We start from the raw sequence: 12748 nt of genomic DNA on the forward strand, positions 1-12748 counted from the left end.
AGTAGAACTCGCTACACTCACTAACATTTATACTCACACACGTCTGCCTATTCAGACACAAACACACATACAAATTGTATTTAGAGTATGGTGATATATGCAATAGGATCGGTGGAGAACGCTGAGAAATAGAAGTTCTCTACACTTTTGAGCTTAGAAGCACGATTGGAAAGATAAAAGATCTTACAAATAGACGAACGCTGATTGACTTGAAACATAAAATTCGCTTCGCTCATTCAATAAACATACCTCAATCTGGTCTCCAACCCATTTCAGCATATTGCAATTCCAAACAAAAACCTAACCCCCGAAGCTACCCAACTCTAATTTTCCAACACAAAAATCTGTAACATCAACATGCATGAGCATAACGCCCACACAGCCGCACACAATCATGAATGTTCTATTCTATCTGGTACGATTTGTAAGGTGAAAAAACATACTGTAATACCTATATCACGATAAATATGAAGTATTAAATCACTTATTTGAAATATGAAAATATAAAGATGAAACTAAGTGAAAAACATCAGTAAACAACAATATTTACAAAAAATATGCACATACTCTATCACTACGCTTAGAATATGAAAATATAAAGATAAAACTAAGTGAAAAACATCAGTAAACAACAATATTTACAAAAAATATGCACATACTCTATCACTACGCTTGGCCCTTGATGGAAAAGCTTCCTTCTGACTTGAACGGTCTTTGGCCAAACCAAAAACTTATAACCCCCATAATCTACCCAACTCTAATTTTTCAACACAAAAATCTATAACATGCATGTGTATAATAACCATACAGCCGCACATAATCATGAATATGTAAAAGGGTACTCGACAGCAGATAATTCATTTAATCTTATTTCATTGGCGGAATTGAAAACAGCAAAAAAGGTGGTGAATTATATGCCTTCTTTGTGAACTACCGGGCTGCATTCGATACAGTGAATAGAGGAGCTTTGTTTTATAAATTATCATCTATGGGACTGTCCACTAGGTTTCTTTCAGTAATAAAGAGCTTGTATAGTGGCACAAACTCAAGTGTGTGGTATAAGGGTGGCGTAACGGAGTCGTTTGGTACAGATACAGGTCTCAGACAAGGCTGCTTACTCAGTCCTTTGCTGTTTGCATTTTTTTTGAATGATATTGAGGAGGAATTGAGAGGAGGTGCCACTACGGGTGGTGTTAAGCTCGGTGTACCCATGTATGCCGATGATATTGTGGTGCTGGCAGATACTCCAAGAGAATTACAAGGCATGATAGAGAGGTTAGAGCAGTATTGTGAGAGGTGGAGACTAGAGAGAAACCTGGAGAAATCGAAAATTATTATTTTTAGAAAAGGTGGAAGAAGGAGAGGTGATGAAAAGTGGGGTTTAATGGAGAAGCTATAGAAATTGTTAACAGGTATATATACCTAGGAGTAACACTCACGCCAAACTTGAGTTTCACCCCGCACCTAGCTGATAGATTGAAATGCGCAAAGAGAGGTTTGAATGCTGCATGGAATCAGGTGATAAATGATTGAAAGGTGCCGTTAGCTTCCAAATGGGCATTGTTTAGAGCGGTAGCAAGAGCGATAATGTGTTATGGAGCTCAGATATGGGGATATAGAAAATTCGAGGAAGCAGAGAAGCTCAAACGATATTTCATAAAAAGATTGTTTGGTTTACCCTATAATACGCCCAACTATGTCATTTTTCTGGAAAATATGGAGTAATCAATATATTATTTCACTCACAGTTTGCAGTCTTCGTATATTGTAAAAGTTCTGTCTTATACGAAGGATAGGTATCCGAAAAATTAGCGTTACAAATAATCAGTCAGAGATTGTCATGGTATAAACATTGGAATTATATGGCCGGAGATTGAGAGATAAACTTGAATAGACAGAGCTTTGCCAATTGGAAAGGAGAACTAAAAAAATTGAGAGAAGGCGTGAATAAGTGTGAGATAGAACGATTCCAAAGTACTTCGCCCCCTGCACCCCCAGTAGGATGGTTAAGCAGCCTCCGCGCTTCGCGCTCCGGCTGGGAGGCGGGCTTCGCCCGCCCAATCGTCTTTTATGACTGTATAGTGTTGGGTAGCAGCCTCCGCGCTTCGCCCGCCCAATCGTTTTCTATGACTATATAGGGTTGGATAGCAGCCTCCGCGCTTCGCGCTCCGGCTGGAATGCGGGCTTCGCCCGCACAATTGTCTTTTACGACTAAATAGTGTTGGGTGGCAGCCTATTATTTATATTACGAAATCCCTAATGAAATGGGATCATTCAAAACGTACTGTCTTCAATGAGTACAGAGTTACAATTTTCCAAAAATAAGTAAAGTTTTAAGAAAAAATGAATTTTGATGAATTCTCATTCCTCATCAACAATATCCTCCGATTTTTACCATTTAAATTTATAATTCAAAATTTCTTTGGGCGTAGTTTTGTGTTCTACAATTTGAGACAAGGTAGAGCGCTTTTTCTCATATAGATTTTCAAGTACACCTGATAACAATGCTCCTTGTATTTTGGAAAATACCCTATTTTTAGCTTCAATCATCACCAGCAAGTTCATAATCTTGTCATAACATTGAGATTTCGCACCATGATATAAGTTCATTAGATCATGTTCTATAAGAATGAACATGAGTAATACTAATACAAAGAATAATACTAGGGAAAGTATCTTTGATTTCATGATTTTTTCAACAATATAATCCTACACTAGGATCATATTCTCCCATGAATCGTTTTCAGCAACTAAAAGAGGAGATTCTGTTCTAAAATTCAAGTTCAAGTATTTTTCTATAATTTATCTCAATATAGAAATTGGCCATTTCTTTGTGTACTGGAAAATGAACCATAAATTTTAGGTATATTTGGGCCATTCTGTATATTGCACAAGGAAATCTTGCATGAAAAAATTGGACTTCTCTCATGTATCCAAATTGAGAATTCAGATCTACAATATAAAATGCAAGCACACCCATTTTTGATGTCTATAGTGACTGAACTATAGTAACTGTAGTTTTTTCAAACATCACTTGTGAAATAGGTGGGGGGGGATCGGGGCGATCCGCGCCTGTCGCCACCTTCTATAGAAGATAGATGTGACTCACGTTATAACATTATAATTAGTCCAGTCAATTTAGGCATGAAAAAGAGGCAATATTTTATATTCATTGTAGTTCTGATTTTTTAGGGTTTGTATGCATAAGAGAAGACCAGAACCAATTTTCGCATGCAAAGTTTCCTTGTACAGAGTGGCCCAAATACCTAATAGCCTATGTCTGGTTCATTCTCCAGTTCTGAGCTATTACAATCAAATCCAGTCATTGGACAAAAAAAATCCTCTCTCTCCTTTTTTACTGTATATAAAATTAAGAATAAAATGAAATCATTCAGACCTCTCTAACTTCAATCAGTTCTATCCTACAGTTTTTCGAATACGAGTAGAATTTCATGGAAAAATCAATTTTGATAAATCTTATAGTATTTAATCAACAATATCTTCCGATTGTCACAATTCAAAAATGTATAATTCAACATCCTACTAGGCGTAATTTTGTGCTCTACAATCTGAGAACAGGTAGAACGCTCTATCTCAAAGATTTTCAGGACACCTCAAGGATCGAAATTTCATTCATAACTTTTGATACAATGTTCGGATCTTCCCGTACGCTCTTTCTTTTCGGCTTGTCAAGGTAGTTGGAAATCATAGACTATATCATGAGTCAAGTTCCTATGAGAAATGTTAAATTTCTTGTTGAGTGTACACTATACTTCAACCCATATTCCATACACAAAATAATGACAATTTATTTATTCAATGCTGCATATCTTATGAAATAATTCAGATATAAAATCAAAATCTAGTCAAGGATGTGAGGAATTTCCTCCTCTTCTCACTCCAATCAACAATACTTTCGATTTCAATACCATTAGAAAGTTACAACCGATTGAAAAAGTGACGATTGAAGTTATACCATTTTTCGCAATTCCACTGTTAATCAAGAGTCTCTTAAACGAGGATCATACATCATAGAAACTCATGATTGGTTCTAAATTTTATCCTATAGGAGCTCAGTTACCATACATATTTATCTTCAACTACTGTTTTCCATCTTAGAACTACCGAGAACGTGAATATGAGGAGAATATCTTCAATCTCTTGATATTTTCATGTGATTGAATCGTACTCCAAGTGAACTATGAATAAAAATGATAAAATCAACAGAATTTTTTGCGTTTCAAGTTTATCAACATGGTCGGAATTGATTAGCAGATTCAGCCACAAAGTTTCTTCTAAAAGGTCATGAAGATTATTTCAAAATCGATTTACGATTTTAGTTTTGCTCTTTATTGCTCTACTTATAATTTTGTATTATATCAAGCAAAGGAAATACATTTACGACAAAAATACACATAAATAACAGGGTAGGTAAATCTTTTCAAAGAGTATCAATCAATTTCCTCCTTATAATATACAATGAAACTGGATGTTATTTTACTGAATGCTAAGAAGATAGTGGCTCTTATAGGTTTATTATGAGAGAAATTCATTGAATTTTCAAATTACTCCCTCTTCCCCAATCTCCCGCTAGACGGCTAGCCTAACAGCATTTAGTTCATATGGAAAATTAGAACTTTCCACTATGGGTACAGTCCATGAAAAAGGTTGACAACCATTGGCTATTCAATGAAAACAAAAAGCAACTGAAATAATATTATTAAGATTAACAATCTTTGGCTATTCAATGAAAAAAAAGTAACTGAAACAATATTATTGTTAATGAGCAGTTTTGACATCATTTATTAAAATTATTTCAAAACAATAATAGAGAAATATAATGCTGCATTACACAGCACCTCAAGAACATGTCATGATTAAAATTATTCCATGCTCTTTCTCAATTTTTAAGTTCAAAATCGCAATATTGTGGATTAAATTAGATTGATTTAATTTTTTTTAATTATTGAATTGAAGTACATAATGTAATAAAGTTTGGATTATATTACATTTTTATAATGGACAATAGTTTATCTGGCCACTCATTCACTTATTGTTTTCTAGTTCTTGTTGATTAGAAATAAAAATTAATCCTCTTTGTCACTGGAGACGCAGCGTTCATGCGATCTGGAGTGTTAAGAGTAGCAAGTGATTAGAATAAGAAAAATGAATGTCTAGTCTATGTATTATAAGCAAAACAATGACATGCATGCCTCAAGCCACAAATGCTGTCAGCAGTTGTTTTGCTGGGGGGAGAGAGTGGTGTGAACTGGTTTGTTAGAGAGGGAAGTGTAGGATGCCATTGACTCCCCACTACGTCCCCCTACTATAGTACTAATCCAGATCAGACAGAAATCATCATTTGCGTATACAAGCGTCTACCAGTATAAGTGATACTACACATTAGGCGAAACAATAGTCGGTAAGAATGTTCCCTCTGATCCCTTCTTCTTTGTGAAGCTGGTAAGAAGCCAGCTTTTAAAAATATAGTGTATATGCTATATATAAATTGATGACGTTCTACATCGACCAAATGCCTAGTGATGACATATAATACCTACCTTTGTTTACAATGTCGTCCGAGTGGTTTGTCGTCCTAGTGGGTACCCACCGAACTGGGGTCTGAAGTAGTGACAATGAGTGAAAAAGTCGAGAGACTGGAGTATCCACTACTATAGGCAGCGCTAGTATCAAACTCCAAAACGTCACGGATCTATAAAATGATCCGTAAAAAAAAATAGTGTATATGCTATATATAAATTGATGACGTTCTACATCGACCAAATGCCTAGTGATGACATATAATACATTTGTTTACAATGTCGTCCGAGTGGTTTGTCGTCCTAGTGGGTACCCACCGAACTGGGGTCTGAAGTAGTGACAATGAGTGAAAAAGTCGAGAGACTGGAGTATCCACTACTGGAGTCATACGATTCGAGGTAGTGTGAGAAGTAGTGTCAGTTTGTACATACTGCGAGACTTTTTTGCGACTTTTCCCCACCTCCCCCCGCCCCGCACCCATCCTACATTCCCCCCACCACCCCCGCTCCTGCCACACCACCCCCGCTCCTGCCGCCCCTCTCCTGCCCCCTCCACCGCCCCTTAGAAGGAGAAGAAGCTCTCTCTCTCTCTCTAGAAGAAGGAGAAGAAGAAGAAGAAGAAGAGGAAGAAGAAGGAGAAGAGGAAGAAGAAGGAGAAGAAGAAGAAGAAGAAGAGGAAGAAGAAGGAGAAGAAGAAGGAGAAGATGATAACGATGATACTCTCTCTCTCTCTCTCTCTCTTGTCATGCTCTAGTTAATATAGTCAAGCCTAATTACATTCAGTCATGCTCAATTACATTTAGTCATGGTCTATTTGATGATTAATAGTAGATAGAGAGATATGTGAGAGAGAGAGAGGCAATCTACTGACAGATTTAAGTGAAACGAACTTCTGCCAGATTTAAGTGAAATGAATATCTTACTCTCAGATTTAACTGAAACATGTTCTTGACAACGATGTGAAGCAGTGGGTTGTACACACAATGAACACTGCCAGATTTAAGTGAAACGAACTTCTTACTGTCATAAATTCTAGATGTACTTGACAACTAGGATGAGATTTTACCATTCTTTCAAGAATACATGTCCAGCAGTAACATTCAAATCCCATCTTTTCAAAACTCTTTATGTGTGTGTATTCAGCACAGTTGAATATTCTTTTGGAAGAATAACAGTGAATTCGAAGTTCTTTTTCTGAATCTATATTGATATAAATTAAATCATTCTCACCAAATCTTACATTCTTAACATAGAACCAATCAAACTGAAAAACATTGGCATATCAAAGTTTGTCATTTCTTGTTGTAGTTTTCACTCATCTCACAGCACTATGTAGCAACATTTATAGATAAGCTTACCGTGAGACAACCTTGGACGTTATCATTACGCACCAATTCTGCTCTTGGCTGATGATTAACATGTTTCAAAATTTCACTTCAGAGACCTTACAAGGACGAATGCAGTTCCGGTCTAATTCAATACTTGAGCATTGTCACGTTTTTGCAATTTTACTTAACATAGCTTACAAGGACGAATGCGGTTCCGATCTAATTCAATACTCAATCATTGGCACGTTTTTGCAATTTAATTTCACAGAGTTCACAAGGACGAATGCATCTCTGTTCTAATTCATCTCAAATTCGAGCATTAACACGTTCGTGCATAATCTTGTTTCACCTTGGAAAAAATGCATGTGAACACTCTCTCATGTTGAAATAGAATGTAGCTAGCTATTTCTCCCAAGCAATTTGCATAGTGAAAATTGGTTAAAGATTGATATGATTCTAACTTTAGGGTTTTAGAACATCGCCGTAGATTGAGAGACCCATTTTATCAGTAATAAAATCACCTACTTGATCTTCTGTCAAATTATGTTGTTTTGCCTCAATCCAATTCATATGAAAGCTAACTTTAGCATAATTCCGTACTATTTGGTATGCTATTCGATGTATAGATGAAGTGAGATAATCGGTGAATGCAGCTGAACATTGTAATCTCGTCACTTCATCATTCTCTGTATTTTTAATTGAAGTTGCTATTCCCTCATGAATTGATTTGACTGTAGCTTGTAATTCATCATTCTTAATAAATGCTCGCATTTCACTACTCAGATCATTTTTCAATACATAAGTTTCGCTAAACGTAGTTAGCAATGTATTCAAATCGTTTTTTGAAACAAATTGTTCAATCCCCTCCATAAGATTTGTCTTTATCGTATTAGTCATTGCGGATAATCGATCTTCAAACTCTTGTTTTGTTATAACAATGTTATTCAATGCCTGCACAGTTTTATCCAAATATTCCTTATCAACCGATAATGAATGAGTTTCATCTACTCTAGTAAAAAGTTCTGTGCTAAGCTGTTTCAATCTGGTATTTAGATAATTTCTATTTAATACTTGCAATTCTTTAATCTTGTCTGAGATAACTTTCAATTTCTCATCCAAATAATTCTTGTCAAATTTATTATCGTTGATCGTATTCAAGTGTGATCTGAATATCTCTGTTGTTGATTTGAGATCATGAAGAGAATTCTCCAAATTGATAGATTTCTCTTTAAGTCCCCTATCGATATTATCAGATAACCGTTGTAATGTACTGAAGATGTGTTCCTTTTCGATCTTGTTCAATCCAATATTCTTAACTATATTAGATAATTGTGAATCTAAATACGAATGCAGAGATTCACTAACACCCTGTTGATTAATTGCCTGTATTATTCTCTCACTAAAACTGGTAAGATCTGGTTCATTCCATACAATGTCTTTCTTCGCAGCGACTCTCTCACTTTTACCTCCGAATCTGTGCACGCTCATTCTGCAACTAAACAATAATTTTACCTTCACGCAATTCCTCTATAATTGATGCAATCTCAACATCATGACCCGAGTGTCCAGCAAGTTTTGATGATTTTAATAGATGAAGTCTCTGAACCAATTCGTCATAGTTGTCATAATATTGGTAAATTCTATTGCTAGAAATATTTTTTGCATATGTCAATAACCCAGAACCTCTCTTACTTGTTTTTTTTAACAGGAAACAGCATTTGAATTAAGCGAGACTTTACACCACTGTTACGTTTCACATATCCTCGTCTATCCAAATGAACTTTTGTTATTGATAAAATCTTCTTGTATTTATTTAGATCTTTTTCATCAAAGAGATATGAATTTGGTCTTTGGCAAATAACAGTTCTAATAGTCCATGTCTAATTCGGAATTTTTCGTTATCAATATAAAAGAAGTAGTTATCAAAGCTAACAACCATCTCACCCATAAAATATAATTTTCGGTCAGAATCATAGGAAATTCCATAAGGAATCGAGTTATCCAATTTTTCACTATGAAATGTATACAAATATTGTGCAAGCACTTGATTCTTTATCTCCTTTATTTTGCTGCTTGTATCACTCTCAAGCCCAGTTGAATTAAATATACTTGATTCGTTCATGCTTAGATCTTTTTCAGCTGCTGATGGTGATGCAACTTCTATTGTTTCACTAATATCATCATCATGTTTTTCTCCCAGTTCCATACTTTCTTCGTCTTCTTCTTCTTCTTCTTGTTCCTCCTTTTTTGGTATAAAACTCTGATCAGAGTGGTGAGAAGATTTAGTTTTCCCCATTTCAACTAGAGGTGTGATAATCAGTTTAAAAAGTTTTTCTCTGTAATCGTCAGATTGCTTTTCAAAATGTACAATGCTTCTATGTTTATCTCTAATAGCTTTCCTCAATTTCTTAATCTTATCGATTAGAGCAACACTTGCGTTTTGTCTTCTACGAGACATCCTCATTCTTACACTGCTACTCACTCTCTACTGAATGTCAATAAAGTTATCCAGACCCTGCCTATATTTTCCACTATTAGCTACACATTTGGTCATAATAGTAAGAAAACTATGCTTCTTAGAATTCCACACATTTGAACACAATTTACTGAAATCTCTGAAGCAAATATCTTCACCCACATAGTCTCTATGTATTAATTTGAGTGATAATTGATCAATTTTGAATATAACAATCATATTTGCATTATCTCTGGTGAAATGTTTTTGTGTTGCACCATTACTTTGAATAAAATATGCTGTATCAATATTACAATGTCTACCCATAGTAAAATAATCTCTTATTTGAGGTGTGTGACTAAGTTGTAAATCATCGAATATAACAAGAGAAAATTGTGGTATTTTATTCGGGTGGGGAATTCTCTCGGGAATATCATTGACATGAAATTCAATACCTTTCATTTTTGAAAAGACTTTTCTTAAAAACAAGTACTTATCTTGATATTGACTTTTAGTATTTAAATAAATATGTTTAAATCTCAATCCATTTTTGGAAAAAATCAAGTTGAACAATAAATTCGTTTTACCGCATGCAGATGGGCCTACGATGAGAATTCTAGCGTTATGTGGTATCAATGTACCATTCTCACACCATTCAGGCTTTTCCTCTTGTGCAATTAACTTATCGAAATTTACAATGACGAGTTTGTTCATGTTGAGAAAGTGAGATATACAAACAGAACTGTTTCATGTGTCTGGTTCACTCGCTAATGAAGCGTTTCTAGGTGACACACATACATGTACTCACCCATTCAACATCTAGTCACCTTGTGCCACATGCTACTAGCACTTCTCTATGACAAAAATGAGAAATGAAAGAGCGAACATTCAATTCAAGTTGTTTTTATTTAAAAAACACACACAATGTAAAGAATATTACAATGATTATCCACAACAGATGTGGATAGATAATTATATAATGTACATTATTTACATCATATGATCTTACTCTAATTATTTACAACAAATGTGGATAGATAATTATAATGTACATTATTTACATATATATGATCTTACTCTAATTATTTACAACAAATGTGATTCGATAAAATTATACCATGTGATCTTACTCTAATTATTATTTACAATCTTACTCTAATAAGTTCTCTCGATTTATGAATGATGGTTGTGGAAATCCAATCCATTTCACAAGCAACTTATCCTTATCTCGTCTCAATATTTTTTCTATCAAATAAACATTTCTTTCAGATTCATTCAAAAGTGTTTTTTTAATTTCTTCTTGATAAAACCTACCCTGTATTATCTCACCACTAAGATCTTCTAATGAGTAAGTGATAGGTCTTGTGGGATGTATGCTCACAATTCGGAAATATTCGGGTGACCAATTCATTAGATATTTTTTATCAAATATCTGTTTCTTTTTAGAAATTCTCACAATATCACCTAGCTTATATTTTGGTTTCAACACTTTTAATTTGAATCGTCTATTAAATGCAGAGTTTAGTGATTCTAAAACACGTTTACGATGTTTTTTAGTTACATCTTTAGGTCGCATTCCAATGCTACTGTGTACTGTATTGTTATAATCATCTACAATATTTTGTAAGTTATTAACCCAGTTTTTACTCCCACGTTCAGTTAAAGATCGATATATTTTTGATTTTATTGTACGATTAAATCTCTCAGCGATACTAGCTTTCTTATCAGTAAAAACAGAATAATGCTTGATATTATACTTATCTAACAAATCTTTCACATGCTTATTAAAATACTCCTTCCCTCCATCTGTCTGGAAAAAACGCATATGTTTATTCTTACAAACAATGGGTTCGAGTGCATTATAAACACTTTGTGCAGTCTTATTCTTTAAAGGTATACAATAAGCGTACTTAGTAAAACAGTTAATAACAACTAAAATATAACGATATCCTATTTTGAATTTAGATAAGCTACCCATCTCAATCAGATCTGATTGATATGAATTGTTCTCATTCTTCAACTCATATCTACGTGTGGGGTAATTTACATGTGCAGCAGAGTGAAGCTCTGCTGCTAATTTTGCTCTAATATTACTTATTCTTCTTTGTGTGAAGACACGCTTGAAACAGAATTTGATGTGTTGGTCACTACCTCATTACACACACACTGATCTGTGCCATCAGTTTGCTATTTTGTAGTGACCGAATGGTAATGTATCGATTCCGTTCTCTGCAATAAAGCGCTTGTCATCAAACGGGCTTAAACAAACCTTTGCGCATTCAATTTGATGCATGTTATGATTGAAGGATCTCAACATATTACATTTTTCTATATGTTGGTATCGTTCAATCAAACATTTCTTATACAAGTCAAAACTAAGTTTTCTATTTTTCACATGTGTCTTCACACCTTTTGCTACACACTTATTTACAGTTTCCTCCTTCTCATTATTTAAAAGATATGAATATAATTTCGCCCATAATCCCAGAAAAGATTTTAAAGGAATTGAAGCTGCCTCATCCTTAAATTTCCCTACAACTTTATTCCTCTCATTGGAGAAGCATTCGTGCTCAGCTGGGTAATTTGAAGTGTCAAACAATTCTAGATTTTCTCTTATCAGTTGGTAGACGTCAGGTGTCTCCAACGATAAGAGGAAGCTATCTGTATCAGTCATACAAAGCTGGATGCATTGCCATGGTATGATTTTTTGCAATTTACAATAAAAAAAATCATACATGTATAGTTTACTCAAATCCAGGATGCAGAAACCTGAATAGATTGGCTTATTCATTTTTAGTTCCAACTTTCGCAAGAAAACCGCAATCACATCCGAACTTATTATCTGCCAGCGTTTACATAGGGGATTTGAAATGTACTTATCTAGACGCTTGGCGTCTGTGATAATTTGGACATTACAATGATGACGAGTATTCTGTAGTGTCTTCCCATAAATTAAATTGCTCATCTGTTTAAAAAAAGAGACTTCAAATTTATTTTTCGCGGCTTGCCTATTACAGGTATTGAACTCAATGTAGTTCTTCAACCAAGGCGATTGGGAAAAGCTAATGACAGGATGTACTTTTGTTAATTTCAATCCGAGTTGAAGGTACAGTTTCAAATTCATGTAATGAACAATGTACCTCTCTCGATCAAAAAGTGTGTTCATGAGTTTTTTAGTCAGAGTTTGACCGTTCTCATTGGTTTGGTACTCGGAGAACAATTCGCTAGGAGGAATTTGATGAAGTGGAGCGAGAGGGAAATTGGCATGCATATCATGTAACTCCTGTGGGTACTTGAGATCACATTCAATTACATAACCAGTTTCTGATTCACTCTCCAAATTTGTAAAGTCAAGAGCATGGATTTCTTCCTCTGAGAGGAACTTGAAATTTCCATAAGGTAAGAATTGATTCATAGAGTGGGCA

This window comes from Nilaparvata lugens, chromosome X (assembly GCF_014356525.2).
Source record: "Nilaparvata lugens isolate BPH chromosome X, ASM1435652v1, whole genome shotgun sequence".
NCBI classification, from domain to species: Eukaryota; Metazoa; Arthropoda; class Insecta; order Hemiptera; family Delphacidae; genus Nilaparvata; species Nilaparvata lugens.